Below are 13,565 nucleotides of genomic sequence, written 5' to 3'. Positions count from 1 at the left end.
AATGTTATCAGTTCTAAGTAGTGGAAAAATAATTTGTCAGCCATTAGTGTCCATTATAAAGACATTTCATAAAAGTTATAGTCACCGATAAATGACAGATGTTTTTGTATCTTACATCAGCTTGCCACCCACATTAGCAATTTTCAAATGTAGAAAGTATTTTTTTTGCTTTGTACAAGGACTGCTGGTCAGTGATGTGTCAAATCTTGTTGATTGGCATCTAGATTATTACACTTTGTTATTGCTTTGTTGACTTTGTGGGCATCATCTCTGGCCATTTTATTTTTGCTCTAGTTAGTGATGTGTCTATCAACCTCAAAGACCTTAGGAATTCTTGGCAAGGGCAAGCTCAGATAGGAGTCAATGAATGGTAAATCTTCTTTATCAAGACCCCACGGAAGGATGAAAAGCTTCCAGTGGGTTTCTGGTGCTCTAGAACTTCACAGCCAGAGAAGGTAGTCTGTGGAGTGTAGTAGCCCTCTTGGGAAGACAGCAGCCCTTTGGAGATACTAAGCAGGCTAAAGAAGAAAGAGCTAGACTTTCTGTGATTAAAGTAGAAATTATGGGTATTACTAATTACTTGGGACTGTGTGAAATGTGCTGCCTTTACAGTGACTGGTTTAGTGGGAGACTGATTTTTGCAACTGATGTTACCTTCTCATTGCTGGCAATTTCTTTGAAGAAGAATTGATAATTACTGTGACAAAGGGAAGAAAGGGAAGAAGACTGCTTTTTTTGCTCCCTTTTCTGTCTGAGTTATTTCAGTTATGAAGAGGAGTCTACCATCTGCTAAGGTTTTATGTCATGTTCTTTCTACTCTCTGTAGAAATGTGAAGTTTTTCCTTATGCTTATAAAAATAAGGAGACTTCATTTGTAATGAAGGCTATAGTTCAGAAAGTAGAGAGATGTGGCTGAGATGGTACAAACCTCCTTAGGAAAACCTTCCACACAGGGCTGATGACAGTACATCTGTGACCTGTGTGACATGAATCACAGTTTGATGTCTGTGACTTTTTTCTACTTACTTTTAAGTAAATATGTGAATTTATGCTGAAAGGAAAAGAAGGTGGTTATGAATTGCAGGAAGGCAAATTTTTAAATTAGTACATTGGGAATGAGTTTATCTCTGTAATGTAACAGAGAATATTTCCTGTCAGAAAAGCATGAGAACTTGTAAGATGTCAGGCAGCATCTAAAAAAAAAAAAAAAAGCATCTTCCTCCTTTGAAAGGTTCTGATTATTATCAATTTTTATCTTACAAGTTAGTGTGAAACAGCTGTGACAAGTCCCTGAGGTGCAAGCAGTAAATATGGAACCAGCAAAAGAGCACTACAATTGCTAAGCAGTAAATACATAACCAGAAATGGAGCACTACAATTGCTCTGAAGCTTTTGGAGCAATGTTCTGAAGCCATTTGTACTATTTCTTTCTGATTGTTTTTGTGTCAAAGATATGGAATCCAGGGTTCTCTTGTCTGGTTTAGTCATAATAAACCTCAGGGGATTTTTGCTTCCTAATCTGTTTTACTCTACCTTGCTTATCTTCTTCAAAAGCTGGTGTATGGATGACCTTCCTGTGATAAGCAGTAGTTGAGTCATGGTCTGTTTAAAGTCCCTCTTCATTTTGCATGCCCACTCTCTTGTATTACAGCATTTCTCTTTGTGTGGCCTCCATCAGCTGGGAGCTTCTAGAAGCCCTTCCAGGGTTATTTGCAGCCAGGTATGTTTTTAACAAATCCAAATTAGTGGTTGAGCTAGATGATCTTTCAACACAAACTATCCTATGTTTCTAAAGGCTGCTTTCCTGGAAGAGTTTTTCTTGGAACTTCCTTTCAGACTAAAGTAAAACCTAGTACAGGTGCAAATAGTTGTGGTCCCCACTGGCTTCTCAAGAAACCAACAGGAGCTGGAACTCTAGTCATATACAAGACTAGAGTCAAGCTGTGGCCTTCTGTTACCACAGAGTTTGTTTCTTTCATGTTCTTTTTAATAAATATAATAAAAATAAAATAATTAAAAATTCAATAAAAATAATTTAGCTAGCAAAAAGTCATGTTTTATCTAGACTGTAGTCCCTGGTGATTCTAAAGGCTGAGAGCCACCTTCCAGCTGTGGATTGCAAAGCAGAGTCAGGACTTGCTAGGGGTGGAAAGTTGAGTTGTTTATGAAGACCTGTCAGAGAGAGTCTGCAGGAGATCAGGAGGAGGGATTAGACATCCATAGCATAAAAGTTTTAAAAAAATGTTGAGTGGTTTCTTATCCTCTGGTAAATGAAGGATATTGCTAAGAATAAGATGTAGTCCTAAGCAAGACGTAAGGAACCAGAGCAGCCTCAGCTGCTGTAGAAAAGATGTGAGGAATACTATGCTTCCAGTAAGGCCAGGGAAGCACTGATGGAGGTGCATGGGGAGGTTGTCAGGTCCCCACTATGTGGAATTATTAGGAACATTTTAGGTAAACATGGACTGGGGGACATGTAGATAAACGCACATCTTCACTGGGCACAGAGAGGATCAAGTCCATCTTTGTTCCATAATGTGATTGCAGGTGCACCCTCCTGGGCACTTAGGATGCACTCCAGAGGCTTCTTCTCACACCTGGGGGGTCTACTCAAGTCTAGCAGCAATGATTTATGGCACTGCCTTCCTCTACAGAAATGACTTTTCCCAGAAAAAGTATTGACAGTCATGTTTCAGTTTTCTTAAGAATGTCTAAAAATATACATGGTTTTGTAATCTTAACATTCAAATCATCTAGTGGTCTATTTTCTTTCATTCATTCACACAGTTCTGAGGTAGATGAAGAACAGTTTGAGACTGTGTAATAGTTTTGTGGTCCAAAGACCACAGTACAAAATAAAACTAGAAAAATGCGTCACGAGAAAAGTCTCATCATGTTGCCCCAGAGCAGTACATAGTCTTAATATTTGGAAGGCTGTTCAGAGGTATTACTGTTGCATGAGCTCATCAGGTAACCTGGAGTTTCAGTTGGTACTTAAATATTATGGAGATCTGTGTCTGTTTGTCAAAGAAAAACCATAGGTCAGCCACTGATTATGACTGTGTGTTTTTTTGAGTCTTGTAAACATGTTCCAAGCAGCGTCTTAGCTACAATTAGGCATGAATCACATCAGTCTCACCTGCCCAGAAAACGGTTCAGGTCACACACTGACACAGTTTTATTTGTCATAAAAAAACTTGAAAGCCACCTCAAATGAAACTGTTTGTTTGCATAGTTTAGCTTTAGGCTGCAGAACACCATTTCTTCAAGGTTTGACAAAAATGATGCTCTTTCTTCCCTTGGTGGAATTGAGTTTACTTTTGAATTCAATATGCAGCTTGAAGTGGATTAACACTTGTCATTATTTTGTCTTGTCTGTTGAATCAGAATAACCTTGTTGTCCTGTTTTTGGTACTCTTTGTGGGACTGAGCAGAGGTTTAAAAAAATTGTTATTACTAATCAGCATCAAGACTGACTGAGGCACTCGTGTGTACACTCAGTATTTTCTATGTCCCTCAGTATTTTTTTCCCCCCTTATCACTTCTGTGAAAATTGGAAGTACTGTTGTCGCCATGGTATCAGTGAGTCAGAAGCACAAAGGAACTTAAAACAATAGCAGGGACTCTGCATTATTAATCATATTACTTTCAGTATTAGAAGGTATCTGGAGCCAGTCAGATGAATCAATGAAAAATATTTTAATGTTAACATTATTGTGTATCTCTTATATAAGGATTCTACTGCGTACTGCAATACCTGTGTGCGCATTTAACAAATATGCTAATGACAGCTTCAGATATGAAAACATTTTTAAATATGTGAGAAAATACTAAGATTAGATATTTCTGACCATCTCAGCATTTGATTGAAAAATAAATTCCGTAGACCTTTTGGAAATTTCATCTGTGTTAATTATCTGATTGATTATCTGCTTCTAATTCAGGTCCACATGAAATTCTTTTGGAGGACTTTTATAAGCATATAGATAAACAAGTTTTGAATGTAAGCAACCAAATGAATAATGGAAGCCAATGCGCATTTACTTTTTTGGACACTGTTTGCATAACTTCACTGTCTTCTTCTTGCTTTGAAAAATAATACAGCCAATACTGTGTTCATGCACAGATTGCTAACATGGACAATTTTAGGCCAATTCTTTCTAGATAATAGGGACTAAAGCAAATCTTCTGGTGATCATGTGACTTCCTGTAGTTGGAAATCTAGTGTCTGTGCATTGCACGTAATTTTTTGAGGTTTTGAGGCTCATCAGTGGTCATCCCTTCTCAAGTCAAAGTTCATGTGAAATGAGTTCCTCGATAGCTTGGCTGATGGTGTTCATAGCTTTTGATGGATTCAGATTATCCTTTACAGCCCCAGCTGCATCAGCTCTCTTCCTATGTGATAAGTAATTGCAGTAATTTTTAATACTTCTAGATTGGACAATTCCCTCTTGTTCTTTTTTTGTTTTGTATCAATTGATCTATCTGTTGCAGAGTGCCCATGAAGTTAAGCTATCAAACCCAAGGAGATTTAAAGTCCATTCAATTTAAACGCCAAATTTGAATCTTAATCTAAGGATTTTAAGATTGTCTATCCTACTTTATTGTTCTGAGTACATCATGTGTCTCAGCATAAATTGCCTTTGCTCTGAGGCTGTTTGCTTCATATGTGACAGCTGTAACAGATAGCCCGACACATTAGAGATATTATTTCTTTTTTTTTTTTTTTTGGGCCAACTTTAGGAAATAAGAGGAATTACTTAAAAACCAAATTTATTATGTTTCACTTCTCCTATGGCTTTTAAGATCAGTTCCATGGTGCATATTTCATGTTGTTGGTTTCAAGATTGAGACATACTCTTCTTTCTAGAGGCGGCAACACAAGAGCTGGGTAGTGAGCATGGGTGTTTCTATATCTCATCCCTTTTAATTTGTGGGGAATTGTTTTACCTTTATGGCTGTGACTGAGTGTTGCAATAGAATAATGTTTCTAGTTATCTTTTCCTGTTTGGTTGTGCTCTATGGAAGTTCTTCTTTAGAAGCTTAATATGCAAACAAAATATCCATTTTGTTTTAAATTCCACATCACCTACTGACAACAGTGAAAAATTTTTTTCTTCTTGGTAGACTTGCAGAGGCAAAAGTTTCTAATATATTTATTATGAACTAAACGCCTTGCCCCAGCTCATCACTCCCTGTCTGTTCCATAAGAGTGTTGTACTTGGTTCAGACCTGATCTTTCTTCAGAAACACACCTGCTTCACAGATGGACCCAAGCTTGTAGAGCTTCACTCGTGTATTGGTTTGAAAAGATAGGTGTCTGTTAAGGAAGGCAGGAGCTTCTCTTTAAATGGAAAATGTAAACCCTCTCCCTCTGAATTATTGTAATTTTAAAATTAAGGGGCTCTTAGGTAAAGATACGGAAGTAGGAATAACAGGTTTTTATTAGGAAAAATAAAAATTCAGTAATATAAAACAACAGTGACAGAGTCAGATTACGACCTGATGTCTGTTGGTCAGGGTGTTCATAGCAGTCTGATTAAATGGTGGCTGCAGTCCTACAGAAGTGACAGATATATTTCTGTTGAAACAATGACTCTGTAGAAAGGGTGTAGGTTTCCTCTGAAGGTTAGTGGTGTTGTAGATGGGCCTGGTCTTTTTCTGGGATTCTAGTGGGAAAAGGCTGCTTGTGGTATTCTAAATTTCAGATTGTACCCAGGTAGGAATGCTTGGCTCCTCCCCCTGTGTGGAGCATCTCACAATGTGATGATGTAATTTTGTCAGTCATGCAGTGAAACTCAGTGGCCCATTAACAGAAGATACCTCCCCAGAGGAAGGATTGGTTGTGGAAAAAAAGAAAAGCGTCCCACTTGGTTTTAACAGATGGCAGTAGAAAACACATCTTGCATTTGCAACCTAAGACATTATCTACTCCTTATTCTATTACCATCTGCGTCATACCTAAATTAATAAACTCTACACAAAGATACAGTTCTTACTGAAGATTACCCTGTGGTACACGTGTTTCTCTATCTTTCTGCATTACCTAGTAAGTGTAACTAGGTCTTTGAGCAAAAAACAATCTTACAGATGGGTTTGCCTTTGCCTGAGGTGGGACTAATTTAAATACTCTTTCCTAAAATACCTTTCATGTGTACCATAGGGACTTTATCTAGTACGTACAAGGATTTAGACTAGGCAAGATTAGCTTTATCGATGGACCCTTGGGTGTTGACCTTTTTGGTGGTTTTTGCTAAGTTCATTTTCTAATTTCTGAATGTTTTACTACTCAGTACTTTTTGGACAGTCTTGAGTAGTTTGCTGTGCTGTTTAACTTTTATGGCAGCTGGTGGATGATAAGGCATATGATATATCAATTTAGTACTATGTTTTTTGGCCTAGGTGTTTATAAGGTTGCTCTTAAAATGGGTCTTGTTTTCTGACTTGATTCTTTTAGGAGTGTTATGTCTCTATAGAACTTTCTTTTTTGGGTTTAGGATGGTGTTTTGGGTAGTAGTGTGAGGCGCAAGGTAGGTTTTTAACTATTTAGTGGTGGCTTCCACCATGGTTAGTATATAGCACTTCCCTTTGCAGATTTGGGGAAGGGTGATGTAGTCAATTTTCTAGGCTTCCCCATACTTACATTTAGAGTACTGCCCACTATACTATAGAGGCTTCGCTTGCTTGGCCTGTTTGATCTCAGCACACATCTCACAGTCATGGATAACCTGAGAAATACTGTTTATGGTTAGATCTAACCTTGGATCTCATGCTACCTTACATGTGACATTTCTGCCCTGATGATCTGAGTCATCATTGGCCAATTGAGCTATGAACAACTTCCCCTTATGCTGCCAATCTCAATTTATCTGTGACAGCTTTATTTTTGCAGCCTGATCTGTTTGTTTATTGTTTTGTGCTCTTTATTATCCTGACTTTTGGGGACATCTACATGATGGACTATCACAGATAGCTTTTCTACCTGAGTGGCAATGACTTTCCACTCATTAGCAGCCCAGATTGTTTTTTCTTTTATGCTGCCAGTTGGCCTTTTTCTGCCTTTCTAGCTAGCCTTATAGAGCATTGGCTACTATGCATGAATTGGTATAGAGGTACAGCTTTGGCTACTTTACTCTTTCAGCAGTTTTTAGAGCCAGCTGAATGGCTTTGAGTTTAGTAAGTTGACTTGATCTACTTCTCTTTTCAGTAGCTTGTGAAACCTGTCGTGTAGAGCATCCCTATGATGTGACAGAAACTGTTAGTGAAGAGTGTATTGTGTTTTTTTCTGATGGTAGTTGGTTTTATGGTGGGGCTTCTTCAGACCATGTCACTTGTTCTTGCTCTTTTTTGTTAGTGAGACTAAAGTTTTCATTTTCTGGCTAGTTTGGAATTATTTTTAAAATCTCAGGGTGATTTGGGTTTTAAATAGGGGCATGCTGTGTGATGAGGGCAATCTGTTTGCTTTATGTGGTGTCAGTGGCATAGTGGGTAAAGGGAACCTTTCTTTAAAACGTCCATCCTCCAGTAGTTGGGGTGCTAGGAGGAGTTTTGCTTCTGTGCCAGTCACTTCTGAGGTGGCTTGAACTCCTTCATAGGCAGCCAAGATTTTCTTTTCTCTGGGAGTGTAATTGGCTTTGGACCCTCTGTAACTTTGGCTCTAGAATTCTGGTGGTTGGCCTCAAGTCTCTTTGGGCACCTTCTGCCACAGGCTCCAGGATAAGCCATTGTGCTCAGCTGCAGAGTAATGCACATTCATTACTTTTGGTCTTGTCCTGACTGGGCTAAGGGCTATTGCATGAGTGATCTCCAACTTGATTTGGGTGAAGGCTTATTGCTGTTCCGGGTTTTAGTGGAAATAATTCTTTTTGCAGCCAACCAGATAGAGAGGGTGCCCAATCTGGCTGTACTCAGGAATGTGCATTCTCCAAAAACCTATGGCATCTAGGAAGGCTTGTGTTTCCTTCTTGCTGGTCAGTGGAGACATTGTGGTGATCTTATTGATGACCTCAGTGGGAATGTGACGCAGTTTGTTTTACCATTTATGCCCAGGAGCTGGATCTCTTGGGCAGGTCTTTTGACTTTGCTCTTCTTGATGGTGAAGCCAACTTCTAGTAGAATCTGGATGATTTCTTTCTTAAATACTTCTACTGCCATGTTCCCTCACATAGTGATGTCATTAATACATTGCAGATGTTCTGGAGCTTCACTCTTTTCTAGTGCAGCCTGGATGAGTCCATGGCAGATGGTGGAGCTGTGTTTGTACCCTTGGGGCAGTTGTTTCTAGGTGTACTGCAAGCCCCTCTATGTGACGGCAAGTTGAGGTTTACATTCTGCTGCCAGAGGAATGGAGAAAAACACATTAGCAATGTCAGTAGTGGCGTACTTTGGTGTCTTGGACTGACTCCAGTTTGTACGGGAGTTCCAGTATGTCTGGCACAGCAGCACTCAGTGGTTGAGTTATTTTATTTAAGCCATGATAGTCTATAGTCAATTTTTATTTTCTGTCAGACTTGCACACAGGCTAAATGGGACTGTTGAAACGTGAGTAGGTCTTACGGACGACCCCTTGGCTCTCTAGTTCATGGATTATTTTGTGGATGGTGATCATGGCATCTTGATTTGTTTGATACTGTGGGTGGTGCGCTGTTGAGGTGGCAATTGTTACTTGTTACTCTCTCACCCTCAGGAGTCTTTCTGTAGATGGGTTTTCTGATAGTCTAGGCAAGATGTTCAATTACTTAATGTCCTCTGCCTCTACAGCAGCTATTCCAAAAGCCCACCTGAGCCTCTTTGGATCTTTGTAACAGCTGTTTTGGAGGAAGTCTATGCTTAGAGTACACTCTGGGCTGGTTACAATAGGATGTTTCTGCCACTCTTTTTCAGTTAGGTTCACCTTAACTTTTAACAGGGTCAATTGCTGTGATCTCCCCATGTAGTAGAATTTAATATTTATGCAATTTTAAGATTTCCCAGCCTAATGCACTTAAGAGTGTGGTATGTTTCAGTGGCCAACCACCTCTGCACTCACTTCCTGCTGTGAGGTAGGAGACAGGAAGAAAGGCAAAGCAGACTCAAAACTTTAAAAGGGTATAAAGAAAATTTTATTAACAGTAACTAAAAGTAAAAAGTAGTAAGAATCGAACCTATCAGAACACTTCTCCTCCCCTCACAACCTTTCCTTTCCCGCTGACAATGTAAAGAAACAAAACCTAAAATTTCCAGTCAGTTTATCACCTCTAGAATAGTCTTTCTTCAGTTCACTTACAGAGAGAAGTCCCTCTTGTTAATGTTATGGAGACTTCTCCACAAGAGATAAAAAAACAGTTCTCTCGTGGCTCTTAATTTCCTCAGCAATAACAGCTGCCTGGGAAACCCTGCCATCCCTCCTATTTTCCACAAGTCTTCCCACAGCTTGTTGATGGGCCATGTTGACTTACGGAGTATTGTTTTAAAGATGAGCTGTTCAAAGGCAAAAGTTCTCATTCTCTGTTTCTAAAATAATTGTCATCCCTGGGAACAGAGATCTTCTCCTGGGGGCACAGGACTACTCTTCTCTCTTTCTCTATTCAAACTTCTCATGGGATAACAGCTACTTTTACATTTGCTTACTTTAACATAAAGGCCTTAGATCGATACCAGTTTGAACTCTTCATCTTCCCATAGTTTCATGTGTTATAGGAAAAAAGTAGTTTCTCCATAGCTTACAAGAGGATTTCAGCACTTAAATCAAAGCATCTCCTCATCTCTTGCATCTGGGACTTCCTCACTGACCATGATGTCGTGTTGTTCCTTCACATGCTTTCATCTTGTCTCTTCATCTCACTCAAGGGAAGATTGAAGCATTAAAAGAGTTACCATGTGCCTGGGCCCTTCAAATGTTCACCTGACCCTCAGGTGACTTATGGCAATAACTTATGGCAGGAACTGAAGCTGGGGCTGTGTCCAGATCGGCTTCTGGATTGGTCTTGGGTTTTCTCAAAGTTCAATTCCAGCCTCCAGGCCACTCTGCGTGGCTGCAGGTCTGCTTCTGGTCTCAGAATGCAAGATGGCAAGATCTTAACAGCTGCAGCTGGTCCTGCTCCAACCAGGGCTCCGCAGCCTCCCCCACATTCCTGCCTGGCAGCTGCTGGGGCCCAGCCCGGCCAGGGTGGGGCTTGGAGTCTCCTGGAGCTCCAGAGAGGGATCCAGCCCCTCCTGTGGCAGAACCTGCCTGGCCCAGCTCGGGACAGGACCCAGTGGGCCTGGGGCTTGTTACCTTCTTGCCAGCAGGGAAAGTAAGAGGAAGTTCCCAGGTTTCTTTCATCTTTAACATGTCTCTTTCACAGAGCTATGTCCAGCTTCTCAGTGTTTCAGCAGGCTGTCAGTTATACTAAAGCTTTTATGTCACTTCCCTAAATTTCTCCCATGTCAAAACCATGACACCCCATTACCCTGGCAGTGAAAACGGGTTCTGCCCATGCCACATATCCTGATGGCATTAGGGTACACTGCGCACTAGTATTAACTAACACTTCATATTTTTGTGACTCTGATGTGCCGGGTCATTGGATCTACCCTGTCTAAAAGACCTGGTTTTCTTGTGCCTCTTTCTGGCTAGAGGCAGGGCCGCTCTAGCCTTGGTTATAATCTTCTTCTTGGGCATGTGTATTAAAGGTTCTTTCAAGGGGATCTGACAGATGATACCTGGCAGCTTGGTTATGGGATGTTGGAATCTGTGAGTATTGGTGATTCCGAGATTGTAGAAAGTCTCTGTCTTTCTGCCCCGTTGCCAAAGAAGAAGCCATAATTCGTCTGTGCTGTTTTCAAGGTTGTTTATTCTTGCTTATCTCTAACATGTTCTGCTGCCCTGCCGCAGGTCTGTCCTGCAGGGCAGCGTGCGGGGCTCTGCCCTCAGTGGGATGTTACAAACATTATATACCAGAAACTACGTGTGCTATATTTACAATAATGTGCCAATATCTATCATCTACGTTGAACAGCGTGTCCCCAGCCTAAAACAATAGAAAAATGCCAACACTACAGTGAAACATGGAGGGCATGAAGAAGGAGGAAAAGGACAAGACACACCCAATTCCTCCATCTTGTCCCCTCTGAACCCCTAATCTAGAAACCTAAAATTTTACTTTTGCACCCGTGTCACACTTAATTATTACTCTTATCAAACACTCAAAGCTTGTAATTCATCCTGTAAGATTGAAAACTCTTTTCCATGGACAGAGATCACAGACAGTGTCTCTCGGGGCTCTGTACAGGGGGGTTCCTGACCCCTGCCAGGGTCCCAGACCTGCCAGGGCAGCCAGAGGGAAGCCCTGGATTCCCACAATGGGAGGCTGAGGCTAGTTTCATTTTAGTGGAGCTCTCTTGTTTGGTGTTTCTCTCCTTGAGTTGATGCACCTGTGGTGCCAGGAGAGAAGTAGGTCTTTCATTCTACCTTCCCTTCATGTCTTCTTTATGATTGTGCCAGAAGAGCCACAGGTCGGCTTGTGAGGTCTACCCTCTCTTTTTAATTGGCGGACATTGGCTTTGGCTTCAGGGCCTGTGATGTGCACTGGTGCCATATGGGAACTGTTCCTCCTCACCTCTTCTCTCATTACTTAATTCATCTCTTCTTTGTGGTCCTTAATCACAGCAGAGATACGAGCCTGCATTGGGCTATTGATTATACTATTGTAATTTCTAAGCTTGTTGTCAACAGAACCCACTGTCTCTTGGTTGTTACCAGTGTTAATAGTTTTAATGAAGGTGGTGTTTTGAGATGGCCCTAGATTTGCTAGATTTTACATTTGCCTTATGCACCTGACCTTGTCAGTGTCATTATTAAGCTGTTTATCCCTTCTAAAGAGTGCTTCTAATACTGCCACTTCTCTTAGTTGTTTAATCCCTTCTTCAAGGGTTTTCTAGCACATTCTATGATGGTGCTTCTGTATTCTCTTTTTGAGGACAAACCTCTTTCTTATGCTCATTAAAAGCTGCTCTTAGAGGGAAAGGGGCCTTGGTTCCTGTATGAATTCCTGATTCATATGTCAGTCTTGGGTCAAGGGTCCTAAATTCTTTGCCTCACCACCATTTAGTTGCATCCTTGTACCCATAAGGTCCCAGACCCAAAGTAACTAGGCTGTATAAGGCTCAAGCCCCTGTTGTACAATGGTTTTGTGCAAATTATGGAGATTTTTATATGTCAGGGACTCAGTGATGATTTCAACCTCTGGCTCCCCTTTGGGTTGTGAGGGCTCTCCTTTCTTATCTTTATTATCTGGGTGCTCTGATTTCATCTTAAACTTCTTTGTTTCTACAGGGACAATTCCTGCTGCCTGTAACTGCCCTTGTGGTTCAGCTGGAGCCTGGACAGTTGTAACATCTGTGGGTTCTACTGCTGCACTATTAGACTCTCCTTCTTCAAGGCAGGGGGAGAATTTTTCAATAGTTAGGGAAATGTACTCCTTCAGCATCTGGCATATTTTGTGTATTTCTTTTACTAGAACACCCACCCAGTCTGGGTGGTTTATTTTTGAGGTGGGCTGTGGGGCAGGTTTAGGCAGTAGGGCAGCATCCCTCGTCTCTGGGGCAGTGTCAGGCTCTGTGGCGGCATCCTTCTTCTCTGGGGTAGATTATCAGCGTGGTTATCCAAGTCATTCTTCCCTTTTCTCTGAATGCTAAATATAACAGGTTTAACAGGCATATCAGCAACACTAACCACTGTATGATATTATTAGCATTTAGAGCAGATTTGAACCCTTCAAAAACTAGTTGGGTAGACCCAAATTGCTGGTTGAAGCATTGGGATAAAATTTCCCCCAGTGTCATTTGCTCACAGTAGGTACCTTTATTAAAGTAATCCCAAAAACATACAGTTAGTGTGTGATAGTGCTGAATCCATGTGCCTGCCTTCGTGAGAAAGTTAAAAATCCATGAGTTCCTCACATTACTAACCCATAAAGAATACAGGATAACAGCCACAGCAGCCTTAGTTATGGGACCCATAGGGCTTGCAAATGGGAGAAATATAGCCATGACTATGTGCTACCCATGGGCTTACCCTAGCAGGATAAGCTAGACTGCATGGTGACATTTAATGAGGTTTCTATATAGAGCACACAAAAATTAGGTTACTCAAGAACTGTTATTGATTTTTTCACAGTTTTCTCTCTGTCCCCTCAACGTTGGGTATGAGGCAAGTTTGAGCTGCTTTACCTCCATTTAGGCAGAGCATCCTGATGTCCCCATAAGCATATAACGATTTCACTTTTCAGCTGACATAAAAGTAAACATTCTCCATCAGTAATTTGCTGGAGGCTGGGAGTATAGAACTGTTCGTCTGCCATAGTTCACTTGATAGATGGTAGTTTATTAAACCCTAATATTTGGTCATGTGTGTCTTAACCTGTATAACAGTTTAAACATTATTTGCTGACAAGATGATCAATGTTTCAAAGTATTGATGAGTTTGTAAGAGATTCTGAGTTCAGCTAACAGCTTGACTGGACCCTGAGCTGCAGTAGTTTAATTTGCATTATGTTTTAAGCTGATTTTGTTCAAATTGGTACAAAAGACTAAGTGTGTTCTCA

The 13,565-nt window shown here is 40.7% G+C and overlaps 1 protein-coding gene across 4 annotated transcripts in view; it reads left to right on the top strand.

Annotated features, from left to right (window-relative positions):
• ST8SIA4 (ST8 alpha-N-acetyl-neuraminide alpha-2,8-sialyltransferase 4) overlaps window positions 1-13,565 on the top strand; it is a 58,576-nt gene that overhangs the window by 7,273 nt on the left and 37,738 nt on the right. The gene's annotated exons all lie outside the window — the stretch shown is intronic.

The sequence above is a fragment of the Taeniopygia guttata genome, chromosome Z (assembly GCF_048771995.1).
Source record: "Taeniopygia guttata chromosome Z, bTaeGut7.mat, whole genome shotgun sequence".
Classification (NCBI taxonomy): Eukaryota; Metazoa; Chordata; class Aves; order Passeriformes; family Estrildidae; genus Taeniopygia; species Taeniopygia guttata.
This window is presented reverse-complemented; position numbering and strand designations above follow the sequence as displayed.